Source organism: Arvicanthis niloticus, chromosome 1 (assembly GCF_011762505.2).
Source record: "Arvicanthis niloticus isolate mArvNil1 chromosome 1, mArvNil1.pat.X, whole genome shotgun sequence".
Lineage (NCBI taxonomy): Eukaryota > Metazoa > Chordata > Mammalia > Rodentia > Muridae > Arvicanthis > Arvicanthis niloticus.
In genome coordinates, this window is record NC_047658.1 from 111,834,280 (window position 1) to 111,849,321 (window position 15,042).

A 15,042-nucleotide genomic window follows, 5' to 3' on the forward strand; every position below is an offset into this window, starting at 1 on the left:
ACTCCGGGGTCTGTGAAGAAAGCATGCTGTAATAGACTAATTTTCAAAGCAGTTAATACCAAGCAAGGCAGTAAAGCTTAACCTTGTGAAGATTCTTCTTTGAGACAAAGTGTAGTTAATAAAGCTCAGGCTGGCCTTGAACCCACGACCCTCCAGCCGCAGCCTCCCAAGGACTGGGATTGCATGTGCAACCTGCAGCTCTCTTGCTTTGCCTGCCCCTCACTCTTCAGCCCACTAAAATCTTATTTCTATCCTTATTATGTTTTCATTTTTTCTCTTTTTAAAAGAAAATTATTTTAAAATAAAAATATTTATGTCTAAAGATGTATTAATTTATTTAGGCTATGTGGCAGTGGTCTGTGCTTGCTCTCTCACTCCTTCCCCCCCCCCCCCTTTATCTCTAGGGTCTATATGGGCTTGGTTGGCCTGAAACTCACAAAGATCTGCCTGCCTCTGCCTCCTGAGTTCAGGAATTAAAGAAACCATACAGCATACCCAGTCTTTATTATTATTAATTATTATTATTTATTACTGTATAACAAGGATTTTGGTTTCTTAAAAAACCCAGTTATGTTATGTGACTATGTTTTTGTTTGTTTGTCTAAATCCCAGAAGTGGGATAAGAGGCTGCTTCACAGCAGGTGATTATGATTTGTCTTGGCACTAGCAGGACAGTGATTTTTGCCAGCTTACAGATATTTTAATTTTGGCGACTCTGGAGAGGGTATAAATGGGAGATCTCAAAGAGGGCTGTGGACGATGCTGCTTCCCCTGCTGCTCCTGGTTGCTGTTGTTGCAGTTTGTCAGTGGTCACAAGCAAAGAGATGAGAAGAATTTGGGATACCCTGACAATGAAGACTGAGCTTGCCCCAAGGAACTCAATGCCAGTCAGCAGGAAGGCATCTAAAGAGATCCACATCCCCTTTCCCCTGTGACCTTCTTCCTCTCCTACCTAGTGTTGAAGGGTTGGGAGGGATTAGGGTAGATTAAGGGTTGGAAGGGTGGTAGATAGAAGGACCCAATAAAATAGCTAAGTGATTACACTAACGTTATTGTTGTTGTTTTTCTTTTAAAAAGCAATATCTGTATATCTGTTTTGCCTGCATATATGTCCGTGCACCACTTGTGTGCCTAGTGTCCTCAGAGGCTGGAAGAGATTGTAAGGTCCTTCATAACTCAAGTTACAGAGGATTGTGAGCCACCACGTGGTGGTGGAACAAAACCCAGGAGCTGGATCCTCAGTAAGAGCAGCCTTTGTCCATAACTGCTGAGCCACGCCTTCAGCCAAGAGGAAAGCCCCACAGCAGTCATGCTGCAAACCTCGGCAGAGGACTGGAGTTCAGTTCCCAGCATCTGTACAGGGCAGCTCGCATCCACCTGTAACTCCAGCTCCTGGGATCTAGTGCCCTTTACTGACCTGAGCGCACTTGCACCCCCATGAACACAGATAAAAAGTTTAAAAATCTTTTAAGACTAAATAACTAGATATTTTAAAAACAAAACCTCTAATGACAGGGCTTCCTGCCTCTCCTGTTTCCTCTACACCCAGACGCTCTGTCACCTACTTAGGTATCAACTGGACACAGCCTAGACTTATCTGAGGACGTCACATTTGGGAAATTGCCTCATTCAATTGACCTGGGGCACATCTGTGGGAGTAGCTCAGATGGTAGAGTACTCAACATCCTGGCCTTTGTCTCCAGCACCACACAGACCAGGCATGACGGAACACATCTACAATCCAAGTACCAAGAAGGGAAGTAGTGGCAGAAGATTAGGAGTTCAAGGTCACTCTTGGCTACATTGTGAGTACTAGGCAAGCATGCACTACCAGAGACTGTCTCAAAAAATGGTAGGGTGGAGGGGCAGGAGCACTCACTGGCCACTCCTGCAGAGGGTCCAAGTTCAAGTATTCCCAGCATCCAGATGGTAGTTCACAACAATTTGTGCATGATGCCTTATCTGTGTATGTCCCTGAGTGTGTGTGTGTGTGTGTGTGTGTGTGTGTGTGTGTGTACCTTTTCCTGCTGAGCCATCTCTCTGGCCCTGTCCTCATTTCCTAAAGTGAGGGAAAAGGCTTACACTGGACAAGGAAGGGCTCACACTAACACTCCTAGCTCTGGTTTTGTGGCTTCAATTGTTTCTTCTCTGGGACAGCAGACACTGCCAACCTACCCTTCACTGGGTGCTCAGGGAGGGAAGGCAAAGGAAAACAGTGGAGTATCCCCCAAAGGGGGATGGGCAGAATACGTTTCACAGGACCCTGTCATAGAAGAAGCCTCATGGACTCCGAGTTCCTTTCCCCACGGCCGTTGGCAGCCTTGGGTTTGTTATTTTTGTGACAACTCCACTGTCCTCATGGAACCTGGTGACGCTGGCTGAACAAATACTACCTCCGCTATTGACTCAAAACGTGTACAGCGGCTCAAAGTTCAAGTTCAGGGGGACCTGAGGCCTGGAGGAGGAGGGGAAAGCACCGCCTTCTGGGATTACAACATTCTTTATTATGGGGTAGAGTTCCCTCAAAACTAGGTCCCATAGCCAAGTTCCCAAAAGTCTTAGGCACTTTGGATGGTTATCTGTTGGGTGCTGTCAACAGGAAAGACGACTAGAGAGAATGACCATGGAGCAGCCATATTCTTGGCAAAACAGTGGGGGCTTTGAGAATCCCCTGTCATGGATGTTAGGTGGGATAGTTAGGGTTGGGATGTGGTTTGGCCCACTATGAGCTTAAGACCTTGGCTTCCAGCGCTAGTACTGAAAAAAAAATGAAGGCTGTGGTTGCTCAGTGGTAGAGCACTTGACTAGCATGCATGCAACCCTACGGTTAATCAACTTATCCTATTCTTTTCATTGTCCTCAGACTTGATACGTGGCCGAGGCCGACTTGAAGTTCTTGCTGGGATCACAAGTGTGCATCATCACACTTGCTTTCGTGGTGTGGGGGGATAGGATCTAGGACTTCATGCATGCTTCACAAGCCCTGTACCACCGAGCCACAACCCCAGCTGTGATTTTTTTTTAGCTTAAATATAAATTATGTGTATGGGAGGGTATGTACACTTAAATACAGGTGCGGTGAAGGCCAGAAGGGGCGTCAGATTCTCAGGAGCTAGAGTTATAGGTGCTTGTGAGCCTTGAAACGTTGGATGCTTAGAACCAAACTGTGGTCTTGGGCAAGAATAGTATTCCTACTTAATTACTGGGTCATTTCCTCCAACTCTTTTTTTGTTTGCTTGCTTTGTTTTGTTTTGTGACAGACTCATGCTGTAATCCAGGCTGGTCTCCAACTCATACATGATCCTCCTGCCTCAGTCTCCCAAGTAATGAGATTACAGATGTAAGCCACCACACAGGGCAAACGTATCCATCGTGGGCAGCTGGCACAGTCTATGGGATTAAGACCGAGAAAGAATGTGAAAAATAAACAGAAGAGCTTGAGAAAGGTTATTCTAGCTTTGGTGCCAGTTCCAGGGATATTTTCTGCTCCCAGGGAGTTTAGGTTAATGCCCCAAGTTTCCCCATCCCCACCCCGAGGGGCGAAGAGGGAGGTTAAACTCTTTATTAATAGTTGCCCCGGAAGCTACAGTCCCTGGGAGCAGGGCCATGGTGAGGGCAGAGGAAGGAAAATGAGGCCCCCACAGCATAAAATCAGGTGCAGGAGGTTCTGGCTCTTTATGGTACCTCCCCAAGACACGCGAGGCTTGAGACGCCTGAGAGCTCCTTCTGATGAAATCTCCGCCCCTGCTCCGGTCCTGCTTGACCTGCAGGTGGCACCGAGGCGGCCTGCCGGGAGGGCCCGCGGTCAAGGCCACGGAGCCTCCGGGACAGACAGGGCACAGGGCCAATCCAGAGGGACGCAAAGCAGGACGCCAAGAAAAGAGGAAGTGTCCTTGGGGAGGGGACCGGTTAGGGCTGGAGTTCTAGGGAGGGGAGGAAGGGCATTTAAGGTGAACGTAACAGTCCACTACGTAAAAGGAGCCTTAAGTGGCGAGAGGCAAGAGGTGACGGCTACAGCCATCAAGGCCAATGAGGCCGAGTGGACAGCAGAAAGTGTTTCCAGATAGCATCTCTGCAGTGCCAGCCACTTGTCACACTTGTCTCTCTGCTTCCATGCTCAGGAACAGGTGCTCAAACAAGAATGCTTAAGAAGGCCAAAGGCGGTTGGGTGTGAGTTAGAACCATGCAGCCAAGTGAGAGATCCCGATTATCTGTGAGTCCCTTCACATAAACTAGGTTAAAAAAAAAAAAAAAAAACCCGCAAAGTTACACCTAACAATCGCCTGGCCTTTTAACAATAGAGGTGTAGGGGGTGGTGAGTGACAGCAACAGTTAACTACAATTGGGGGCGGGATCAAGGGGAACTTTCATTTTCTCTTTGGAACCCTTCCGCGGTAATACAGGGAAAGATGGAGGCAAACAGAACTCTTCCATGACCAGGAGTGCATGACCTCAGAGTGGCGGCTCTTCCTTCTTCAGCGCATTTATGGAGAGGTTGTTACATGCGGGGCCTGGAGCTGCAGCCTGGGAGGGCGCCCCATCTGGCGGGTAGAGTGCCTGCCCAGGTCTGTCCAGGCTTCTCTGCAGTCTATTCACAACTCACCCTGCAACCTTCGTTGCCCGTGTGCTGCCAGCGATCCCTCTCCAGAGGCCACTTTGTACCAGGTTCCAATCACTCCCCTACTGGCACCTATTCTCAGCCTTCAGAGTACTTCGATTCCGTTGCTTTTTGGCGCTGAGACTTGAATCCAGAATCTTACACAGAACAGGAATGCATGGCATTATGAGCCACACCCCCACCCTAATTGCTCGGCAGAAGAGTTGGTTTTTTTTTTTTTTTTTTTTTTTTTTTTTTTTGGTTGTTTTGGGTTTTTTTTTTCTCCTGACGATTTTATCCCAGGGAGACTATGACTATGACTGTGTTGGCCTCTGGAGCCAACCTGCCCAGGATGACAAACATCTGTTACTTAGGCTTGGAACTTCGGCTTACTTCTTCATTCTGTGATGTTAGGCAAGCCTTTCGTTTTCCCGCCAAACGCCTCCTCCGCCCCCCTTTAAAAAAATAATCAACCAAATAACCACACAAACCAAAAGTCTGGAGCAGAAACAGCATAACCCCCGCAGGTTTGCCGAGAAGTTTATGTGCCTGTGAGTGTAAACCGCGAGTGTAAGCCAGGTATGGTGCAAAGAGAGTTTGTGAGCATGGCTTTAACGAGTTGGCCCCTTTTGTGTATGAAGAAACTGAGTCTCCCAAGGTAAGAATTGTCCTAGGTCTGCTGTTGGCAAACTCGGGTCCTAGCCTCAGTTTCCTTACTGAACTCCTCCCCGCAGCCCCGCCCCCTTCCAGGCCCCGCCCCGGCCTTACCCGCGCCGCAGGCCGGCTGAGCTCAGCCAATCACCCGCGGCGCGCGTCGGTGCGCCTGGCCTCTCCCGCCCCGGCCCGGACTCCGCTCGCTCATTCCTCCGCCGCCGTCTGCAGACTCGGTAAGGCACCGTGAGGGCAGCGCTGCGGTACCGCCCTGGGCTGGGCGCGCGGGTATCACCCTTGGGAGCGCAGAGGGAGACCCAGACTGTGCCCGTGGGGTACGCGTGAGCCGCGCATTGGAGAAGCAGAGGGCACCCCCTCACCCGCGCAGTGACGGATCTGGGGATCTCGGGACCGGAGGAAAGATGCTTGGTCCCCAGACTGGGCAAGATGCCTCGGCTCGGGACGCGTGGGACCTAGGCTCCTGGTTCCCACCCCACGTTGGATTCTCTCACTGCGTGGGTTTGGGGTCCTCATTGCCCGGTGAAGGATGCTCAGGATTAGGCTTGACTCCTTGGTCCCTGACCAGTAGGGGCGTCAACTCCCTTTCCGACCCCCTCTCACTCCCCACTCCGCGGGTGGCGTGCAGCCAGTGTGGACGCCGAGCCCTTTCCCAGTCAGTCCCTTTCCACTCTCCACTCTGCAGGTGGATTGGTTCTCGGGGGTCCGTGAGGGTCGGGCTCGGCAGTAGGAAGGATGCTCCGCTAGGGGACTTGGCAGGTGGCTGGTGTCCTCTCCCCGTGTAGGTCCCTGCAGTACAGCCTTCAGGACACACCCTTGGCGCAGAGACTTAAGTGTTGCGCACCCCTCACCCTCTGTTTGCCCCGGGTTCAAGGGCAGGTGGGTGTCCAAAGACTGACTGCCCAAGGTCGCGCCGGGACGGGAGCCCGGGAGGGTGGGGGCGTCACGTGACCTGGCCTGAGCGAACTTAGCCTGGGACAGCCCGACGGCGTGGTCCGCGCTGCCCCGCTGTGCCCTAACAGCCGGTACCCTTCTTTTTTTCTTCATCTTCATATTGCGAATCGGGTCTGGCTTTCGTTGATGTTCCAGAACACAGATGAATGCTCACGTTTTTAAGGAGTTAAAAGGTTCCTAGTGTGAACCAGGCTAGATACAATCAAGCTCAGTACTCTCAACTCCTGGCCGACTCTCGCTCGGCTCCTTTCTGTTCTGTGCATTCAAATAGTTGTCCAAGGACAGATTTTAGTCGGAAACTGCTAACTTGGGAAGTTCGCAAATAAAATGAAAGTGAGTTTAGAAGCCTTTTGGAACGCGTATTTAGTTACAGCATTTTGCCGCACAGGCGTCTGGTTTCTGGTCAATCCTGATATTCAAGCGTGTTTATCTCTGTCAAACCCACAAGCCAAATGACTAAAACACAGCTTTGGCCTTTTATTTGTGCCAGCAAGCATACATCACCACCCCCCCCTTCCTAGTCGGTCGACTCCAGGGCTCAGTGAGGACGTAAACAGAGGACTGTGGTACGCGGAGGACAGTGCTTGCCCCAGGAAAGTGCAGAGCGGTAGGTAGGTCTGGGCAGGGTCTGCATTCAGAGTCTATGGCTGGATTAGTTTTGTTGCAGCATCATGAGCTCTTTTGTCATTTAAATTATTGTTTTCTTAACTATGATGCCTCGCCAGACTTAACCTTACACTTGAATTCTCTCTTTTATTTATTTATTTATTTACTTTATAAAGTTGAGATAGGTCTCATGTAACACAGGCTGGCCTCCAACCTGCTATGTACTCAAGGTTGGCTTTGAACCCCTGGTCTTCGTGCACCCCCTCTCCCCCAAGTGCGGTGATTATGGGAGTGCACCACCACGCCCGGCTTTGAACTCCTTAACCGTCTCTGGAATCAAGCTCCGGTCAGGTTTTGTATCAAAAGTGACCGAAGCGGCTTCCTGCAGACAAAACCTTTGAGTTTGAGCTAGAAAGCCACCTGACTGCAGATGAGGGATGGAACGCCTCCCTTCCGCCGCTGCTGCGCTTGGCCCTGACCCAGTGGTCACGGAATGGGCAGGCCTGATTCTCTGGGGAGCTTGGGGCGCTGGCCGGAGCTTACCCAACCCTGATTCCTCTTGCCTATTTTGCCCATTCATAAAAACGCTGTAATTTTTACTTTTTTCCCTTCCTTGGGTTTCGCAGAGAAGCCCTTTGAGGCACGGTGCCGACTGGCTGTTTTGTTGCATGCGATAGCTGTCCTCGGACAAAGCGGGTCGGTGGCTCCGGGGCGGCGCACTGGGATGGCAGCGGCGACGCGTCGCTCCGGAAGGCCTGCGTGGGCTCGGCCGGTGGAACAGGATCCGAGCTCCCCGGACGCGCCAGCACGGGGGCGGGGCTCCCGTAACCTTTCCCCTACTTTTCTCAGCCGTCACGTGACCCCCCGGTCGGGTGGGGGGAAGGGGCGGGGCGGGAAGCCGCGGTTGCTAGTGCCCTTCCCTTCCCCAGCGCCTTGAGCTTGCAGTCTTAATCTGCAGGCGGCTAGAGCCGCGCGATCTCCTGTACTTTGACCGTTTGAAGGGTTTTTTTTTTTTTTTTTGGTTAGAAAACATGTTTAGTCATTCTGCATAGATATTTACGGGTAGGCCGGAGTCTTACGGCCAGTGGAAGTCTGCATTTGAATTAGTTTAGAATAAAATGATAGTCCAAGGTGAATCGTTTTAAAGTGTGTTTAGCAGATGTCCAGTCTCCTGAAGGAGGGAGAGTCGCTCGATTCTGGGAGTTAAGAGACAGCCTGGGAACAGGCAAAGATACATTCTCAGCTCAGGAAAGAAGAAAAAGTGAGGGGGGTTGTTAAGCTGGTGGCCCGCCTAGTAGGCTTAAAAAAGGATTACTGCACATTTGAATTAATGCCAATTTAAGCTTTTATTGCAAGAATTTTTGTTGTTGGCAAAATAAGCCTGCTACCAAGCCTGCCGACCTGAGTTCGATCCATGAACTCAGTGGGTGAACATATCCCGACTTCCACACACTATAAGTGAGCTATAGCATGTACTCAACCCCCACCGTTAATAAGTAAGATACGTGGTTTGGTTTTAAGTAGAAAGCAATACCAGCATATTGTGCAAAAGTTAAAGAAGTGAAAATGGGTGCCATGTGGTCACCTCCTTACTTGGTACTTATTGCAGAGGCCACCACTGTGAGCAGTTCATTCAGGACTGTGATGCTGTATACCTGTACCATCTAGCCCTTGGGAAGTGGGTAGAGGAAAGGGCAGCTACCACTATCAGTGAGTTGGAGTCCTGTGTGGGATACACGACAACTTGTCTCTAAGCCAAACCTAGACTGCAAAGGTTTTTTAAAATGTCTTACCTAACACAAAGAAAGAGTAAGTTCTACTTGTTGATTTCAAATATTTGTTGCCTTTTGTTACACCTCGAACCCCATGCAAATATTGAGGTGGACATTGGGTCCTGGCTGGCCCTGACTAAGGACAGCTTTGCCCTGTTTAGGTAACGTGGTAGCTTGGTTCTGAGAAGTGCCTACCCTTTGCCCTTTTTGTTCGAGTTGTTCTGACCTTCAGGAATGTTTTTTGGAAGTTAGTAACAGTGGGCATGCTGCCCACTGAGGGCCCGACACCTGGGTAACTGCCACTTGCAAGGTTGGAAAACAGGGTGGCTGCTGGCACTTTGCCTCCGAGGAGTGTCAACCTGTGTTGCTCACAGACCCATTTAGGTAAAATGTAAAGGAAGCTTAGTGTGGTACAAACCACCTATAATACTAGATTTTGGGGGATGGTGCTGAGGCAGGAGAATTCCATGGCTCCACAGCAAGACCTTGTCTCAAAAAATAAAATTAAACAAAACAAACCCAAACCAGCAAAGCCAGGCTTAGGCTTGGTTGTCCATGCCTATAATCCCAGCCCTTAGGAGGTGGAGACAGAAAATTAGTAGTTCAAAATCAGCCTCAGTACCTGGTTTAGGGCTAGCATTGACTACATAAGACCTGTCAAAAACAAGAAAAAATACTGTGGTATACACTGACGTTATGCACTGGTGTTATGCACTGGTGTTATGCACTGGTGTTGTGCACTGGTGTTATGCAGTGGTTTTATGCACTGGTGCTGTGCACTGGTGTTGTGAACTGGTGTTATACAGTGGTTTTATGCACTGGTGCTATGCACTGGCGTTGTTATGCACTGGCTTGTGGCACTTAGGAACACAAGGGTCATTTATGCTCTTTCTGTCGCTTCCTCCTCCATGTGTGGTCCAAAGATCTGAGTCTCACTTCTGTTTCTTAAGTCCCTCCAGAATTTGTCTTCCTCAGTTTCCCAGACCCTGTGCAGGCATGTAAATCCTTGCTGAAGGAAGGACAGGGGTTGGGGCACCCTTTCTCCACTGATCCAGCCTACTGATATTAAGGGGGTGGAGTCTTTTGGAAGGTTCACTAGTTATACCCCTAGAAGTTAATGCCTGAGAGGGAGGGCTTAGAGGAAGTGGTTGGGCCCCGCCTCAGTGCACTTCCATGTTCCCTGGCTCTGGGCTGCCTTACCTGACATCCCCATTCCCATTCTGGCCGCTAGCTCTCTGCAGTGACCACATCCACACCCACCTCTACTGGCTTCTTTTAGGGTTCCCTTGGCTTTGGGTAAAGCCATGAATAGAGAATTCAACATGCCTTGTTATCATGTCCTGGAGGGATATTCATATGTCTACAAGGATAGGGACAGTGAGTGACTCAACAACCCTGTTCCTCTTGAAACAAGAGTCTCACTATGTAGTCCTGGCTAGCCTGAAACTCACTATGTAGACCAGACTGACCTTGAACTTCTGATCCTCTTGCTTTCACTTCAGCTAAAAACTTGGCCCTTTATGAAACTAATTGGTTTATTAAAGTATTCACCCCTAGCTGCCCAGCAGCTGCCCCTGGAAAATGCTACAAGGAAGGTCTGCCCCCAGAGCCCATTTGTCCTGTGGGTCTGTGAAGGTATTCTGAAAAAAAGGAGAGAGCTGCCATGTTAGTTGGAGTTAGAAGATAGGCTGGGTACCCCATGCTGACATTGAAGCAGTGAGCTGGGTGGGGGTTGGAGGAAACAGCCAGGACTGACACCCACTTTTTTGAAGGACGTGTGTTGACTGCACAGGTTGCTGCTGGGATGGCAGTGTGGCCTTGAATTAAAGAGCCCATTCTACATCTGGACACTGTAGCATCCTTCAGTTGATGGGAGCCGAGGTCATCTGTACTGCCCTCTGCTTGTGAAGGGTACGAGACAGGCTGACGTTTGTCAGTGAGCTGTAGATCTGGAAGTGAACCCAGATCTGTTGTTGTAGCTACTCTCTCTGCTAGGCCCAAGTCACCTGCTGTCACAGAGCAGGGCTCTTAGTGGTGGCCACCCCCCCCCCCCCCCAATACATGCAGACTTAGACTGATGGTGAGATGTGGGCATGTCTGGGTATGAGGAGGTCAGAGAACAGTTTGTGGGACTTGGTTCTCTCCCTCTCCTGTGAGGGTCTCTTGAGCACTGAACTCATGTTGACTTGGCAACAAGAGCCTTCTCCTGCTGAACCATCTTGCTGGTGCCCTTTGTTTGTTTGTTTGTTTGTTTGTTTGTTTGTTTAGACAGAGCCTTATTTACGCATGCTGAGCTTAAACTCACTACGTAGTTGAGGACAATCTTGAACTTCTGATCCTCTTGCCTCTACCTCTTGAATACTGGGGTTACAGGTCTGTGCCACCAAGCCTGCTTTCATGGTGTTGGAGATGCAGGATCTTTAGGACTTCCTGCATGCTAGGCAAGCACTCTGTCAACTAAGCCATCTCACCAGTCCTGGTTATTTCCTTTAGAAGTGTGTCCTTTGATGGCTTCCTCTAGATCAATTTTGCCAAAATCACATTTCTCTGATTGCCAGTTCTTAATGATGTGGTGCAGTATACAGCCTCAAGTGGGCTTTGCTTTACTTTGAACTTTTCTTTCTTTTTGAAATGGGGTCTTACTAAGTAGCTCTGGATGGCTTGGATCTGGAGATGTAGAGAAGGCTGGCCCCAAATGTACAGAGATCCTTCTGCCTTTGCCTCCTGGGATTACAGGTAAGCACCACCACACCCAGCTTTTATTTCATTATTATTGTCATTATTTTAAGTTAAGACAGGGTCTCACTGTAGCCTAGGCTGGCCTTGTAGCCACAGATGCCTTTGAATTTATGATCCTGTTGCCGTCAGCTCCCAAGTGCTGGACTGAACTGTTCAGCATCATGTCCAGCTTGAGTTTTTGCAGTGTGTGGTAGGTGGGAGTTCTGTTGTTATTTTGGGGGGATGTAGACTGAATTGAATATAGATTGAAATTTTATTTTTATTGTCCAAATACTAACCAGACCCGACCCTGCTTAGCTTCTTTTAAAACCAGACTGTTTAAAATGGTATGGCCATAGACCAGAATTTGTTTTCTAACCTGATCTGAACTACTGTGTCTGGCTAAACAACACAAACGATTTATGGCGATGTGCCATACTGTGGGAAAGTCACCTATGGCTGAATTACATAATGCAAATGGAGACTGTTCAGGCATGAATTCCAGGTACAGCCTTTCACAGTGAGTTCCTGTGACCCCTCCACCTATATACTAAGTTAACAACAACAACAAAAAGCTGTTGAAATCTGGTAGCCAACATGACAGTTTCCAAGGTGGAGTCATTCAAACGGGTGGTTTAGTGTCTTGGTCTGGATTAGTTCTTGGTCTGGATTAGTCTTCATAGGCAGAGTGCCTTGGGCCTGCTTTCTCTCCTTCACACACCCACTTCCACTCTTGTCCAGGATCCCACCAGCCCAATGCCTTCTCTCATGCAAGGGCATAGCATAAGGCCCTCACCTAGGGGGAGTGATCCTGAACTCTCCAGTCTCTGGAACTATCAGACACATAAGTCTCTTTATAAAGTACCCACCCTTGGCTACTCTGTTATAGCAACTGAAAATGTACCAAGACGTTCCTTCACCTTCCTTGTACCCTGAGCCCACAGAAGGCACAAGGTGCAAGTGTCTCATTTCCATCTGGATTCAGCAGTCATACTCAGGTTTTTAAGTCTCTTTTTAATTTTTGATATATATGTGCATTTCACATGTGTATGTAGTCTGGAGGCCACAGCCAATGTCATCTTCAATTACTCTTTAGCTTTTAGGGGTGTGTGTGTGTGTGTGTGTGTGTGTGTGTGTGTGTAATGGTGTGTGTGTAATGGCCCTGGCTGACCTGGACTTAATTATTGACCAGAGATCCACTTGCCTCTGGCTCTCGAGTGTTAAGACTAAAGGTATGTGCCACCATGCCCAGCCTCTCTACGTTGGAGCCATTTCTGGTTAGCAGAGCAGAACACTCCTAGAAGTTAGACCCCATCAGCGGCATCTCTGGGATCTGTCAAGGGCCAGGGCCCAAGGTTCATCAGCCTGGTGCTGTCCCTAGTGAGGGATGCCTGCCACGTGTTCCTGGATGCCCTGCCTGGAATTCTGTTAAGGTGCCACTTCCTGTGGGTAACCCTTTCTCTAAGGATTTCCAGAGGTTGTTTACCGCTAGTCAAGATGGACAGCTGGTGAGGGATTAGAGCTGTAGGCAAGGCCTGCTTCTGCCTGGCGGTGAATTATGCAATTCTGGTGGGCTCCTAGGTCGTACTGATAAAGAGTTATTAGCTTTGGTCTGAGTTAGTAGTAATCAAGTTTTCCTGCTGGCTACCATCTATCATTTTGGCTACAGCAGTGACATAAGCCAGTGTGTGTTGCAGCTGCAGGAATCTGCTACTGCACACTGAAAGGTAAGGACATGCCCGTTGGAGCTTAGCCTGGACCAGACTCCTGCTTTACAGTTGGCTGGCTGTCACGTTACGCAAGAGTTTGTCATCTAAGTCTTGTTTTCCTCACGAGTGAATGGGGACAGCCGTGGGTTCATTAATTAGATGTGTAGTTAGAATTTAATGAGCTGATGGATGTAAAACAAATTAATAATAAAAAAAAACATACAGCAGGTGGCCTATGCCTTTAATCCCACTTGGTAAGCAGAAGGATCCCTGTGAGTTTTAGGCCAGGCAGGGCCTCCCTGTCAAAAAAAAAAAAAAAAAAAAGAAAAAGAAAAAATAAAAAAAAGAAAAAAAAGAAAAAGAGGCTTGGGCTGAGGAGACTCCTCGCTTAGCGAAGTGCTTGCCGAGCAGACATGAGGACCTTGAGTACAAGAATCCCAGCACTCAGGTATAAAGCCGGGAGCAGTGGTGCCTATCTAATCCCAGTGCTGGGATTAGAGACAGGAGGATCCCTGGGGCTCACTGGCTAGCCAGCCTCTCCACATCGGTGGTCTCTGGGCTCCGAGAGAGACCCTTTCTCAAACAATAAGGTAAAGAGTGATGGACACCAATTTGGACACCTGCATTCATGCACAAAATAGGGAGGGCATTGTTTGGTGTGTGCCAAGCAGTTATTAGGCAAACGCCACATTTTTCTTTGCCATGAAAATGAGCCTGCTAGCCATCCATGCTAGTATACAGTGAATCACCTCCCTGCCTACTGTCTTGTCTGCCAACCTATCCGGCTCCCCATCTATGGGCTGCAGGGGCTGTGTTGCAATACTCCCTGGGGCACAGAACCCATTTGCATAATTCAGTTACTCAGAAGCCAGTCATCCCTGGGTAGTCTTACTGTTTGATTTATATGGTGGACATGGTTTCCTCATTGCAGTTTCTCTGGCATGTGCCAGTTTCTGGCGGTGTGCTGGGCCTCCCTTGAACTTTCCCCTCCTTTTCTAGCTGGCTGCCTGTCTCAACTCTGCAGCCCTAGGGAGCTACAGGGAGAGCAGGGAGGCAGAGAGGGCCTGGTCTGGGAAGGGAAGCAGGTCTTTTCACAGGTTGGCAGCTTGGTGACGTGGGCAGTGTTAGGGCTCACGGGCTGACCTCAGGGGTGAAATGGTTCTGATGCAGAAGGGTTGACTGTGGAGAAAGCAAGCCCAGTGGGCAAGTCCCATTAGCAATCTCAGAGGACTGGCGCTTGACACCAAGCCATGTTATTAAAATGAAGACAGTCTCAAGTCAGCAAGAAGCCTCAGTGGATAAAGTGCTTTCTGGGCAAGCCTGGTGCCCTGAGATACACTCCCCCCCAGATCCCACACACATGTAGAAGGAGAGAAGTGACTCCACAAAGGTGTCCACTGACCTGCGCACATGCTCAGTAGCATGTCTCCAGTCATGCACACATACTCGCATACTACTAAAGACAAATTTAAAAATGAAGATAGTCTTGACAGAGGCTATCGAGCTGCAGTCTGCAGGGTTCTCGTGATTTGATCAAGAGCATTAAGCTTTGGTGTCTTTGAAAAGCTTTCAGCTTATCAGGGGATGATTAGACACTCTTGGAGGGGGGAGTCCTCCGCCAGAAAGCAGAGGTGAGTGGTTGAGTATGTCTTGAGGCGTCTCTGTGCTTTGGGGATGGGAAGTCAGTAGCTGGCCAAAACCAGGCTGAGGGAGCTAACTGTGATGAAAGGTGAGAACAGGTATGACCCAAGAGGGGCTAAGGAGGTGGGTTGGGCAGTAACGTGCTTGCCTTGCAAGCATGAGGACCCGAGAAAGGTCAGGTATGGCAGTGCACGCTTGTAATCCCAGCTCTGGAGAGGTGCACACAGGAGCATCTCTCTGGGGCTTGATGCCAGCCAAGCCAGCCTAACTGAAGTAGCCAGTGAGAGAAGCTTGGCCCCTGGGAACAACACCCAGGATTAACCTCTGGTACACACACACACACACACACACACACACACACACACACACACACACA

The 15,042-nt window shown here is 49.3% G+C and overlaps 1 protein-coding gene across 6 annotated transcripts in view; it reads left to right on the plus strand.

The window, feature by feature from the left end:
* The first annotated feature begins 1,668 nt into the window (after window positions 1–1,668).
* Window positions 1,669–15,042, plus strand: part of Cpt1a (carnitine palmitoyltransferase 1A) — a 62,684-nt gene continuing 49,310 nt past the window's right edge. For 2 of the 6 annotated variants that reach the window (XM_034496839.2, XM_076914592.1), the window contains exon 1: window positions 5,332–5,484. The gene's annotated coding sequence lies outside the window, so the exon portion shown is untranslated. Of the gene's footprint in view, window positions 1,806–5,331; window positions 5,584–6,710; window positions 6,832–15,042 lie in introns of those variants that run through there. The other 4 variants (XM_034496851.2, XM_034496846.2, XM_076914587.1 and 1 more) reach the window with 4 other exon arrangements.